This window comes from Notothenia coriiceps, unplaced genomic scaffold (genome assembly GCF_000735185.1).
Source record: "Notothenia coriiceps isolate Sejong01 unplaced genomic scaffold, NC01 NC01_scaffold00019001, whole genome shotgun sequence".
Taxonomy (NCBI): Eukaryota; Metazoa; Chordata; class Actinopteri; order Perciformes; family Nototheniidae; genus Notothenia; species Notothenia coriiceps.
Genome location: NW_011351702.1, coordinates 406058 through 407432, shown reverse-complemented (window position 1 = coordinate 407432; position 1375 = coordinate 406058).

Sequence of the window (1375 nt, the reverse complement as noted above, 5' to 3'; positions counted from 1 at the left end):
TGTGTGTGTGTGTGTGTGTGTGTGTGTGTGTGTGTGTGTGTGTGTGTGTGTGTGTGTGTGTGTGTGCATGTTTTTTTTGCTGCGCTGTCATCAGAGAGGCGGCAGACATTTTTCAATGTCGCCGATTCTGATGGAGATGCTATCGCTCGGCGCCTCACGGCCATCCATCCCCTTCACTTAGCTAATAGCCACGCCGCGAGAACGAGCCATCGACAGCAAGAGTAAGAGACGAGTGGAAGGTAAATATGTCGCCGCCGCACTCCTCTAACAGTCAGGAAATTATACGATTTATTCGCTGATGGCAAATATTGATTTAAAAAAGGGGATTGGTGGGGGGAGGGAGGAGGCAGGGGTTGTTGTGTTGTTGTTGTTTGTTTGAAGGATGCCACTGAACCAAAGTCAAAGAAAAGAAGGAGAGAGAGAGAGAGAGATAGACACGGCGATTAAAATGCATGAGATCCGAACTTTGAGATAAGTGCTGAGAGAGGGATCTTGGAGACGATGGAGGGGAGAGGGGGAGAAATGGGGTGAGGAGGAGGGGGGGAGGGAGGAATGCATGGATGGATAGTTGTGATGTATTCATGCCTCGAGTCAATCTCCATGCAAGGATGGACTGAGATCCACGGGCCTGAGGACGGAGGAGGAGGTAGACAAAGAGAAGTGTGTGTGTGTGAGGGAGAGAGAGAGAGAGGGAGACATGCGGTAAATAAGAGGACGAGGTGATGTCCACGCTAACACACTCTGGAGATGTGACAGGCTGTCAGACACTGGGAACTGAACTTCAAGAGAAACATGCGAGCAGCACTGATGACTGCTCAGAGACTCAGGAGGCACACAACTTTTCCTACAGTGTGTGATATACGTTTGTGTGCGTGTACATGTTCTGCAGAGGCTAACATGTGACTCATTTGTTTAATTCTGGAACATAGTGACGTAACAATCGTGCATCTGTTGGTAAGGGCTCCAACATATTGAACTAGGAATAAGTGTGCAAAATATTTAAATTGTATTTTCGGACCCTGAACGAGACCGCCGGCAGAAGGAAGCCATGCAGGCAACGCAGCGCAGGAGGTGAACCTCTAGGCCCCGCTCTCTTTAACTCAACTTTCTGCTGCTTTCCTCCGTGGCAGTACCCATAAGGAGCTGCACATGCCGCCGTTTTTGCGTGGCTGTGTCTTTAGTTGAAAGCCCAGTGGCGATCTGCTCATCTGTCATCGAAAATAACATGCTACACAGGGGCGGACCAGCGGGCCGTTGACGACCGGCTCGGATTGCTGACGGCCGGCACCGCCCTTTATTTATTTAATTGTGTTTAAACTGCATCATGTAAGTTGCGCTGATAGGCGACAGAGGTCCACAGCTTCCCCGCAGCGAG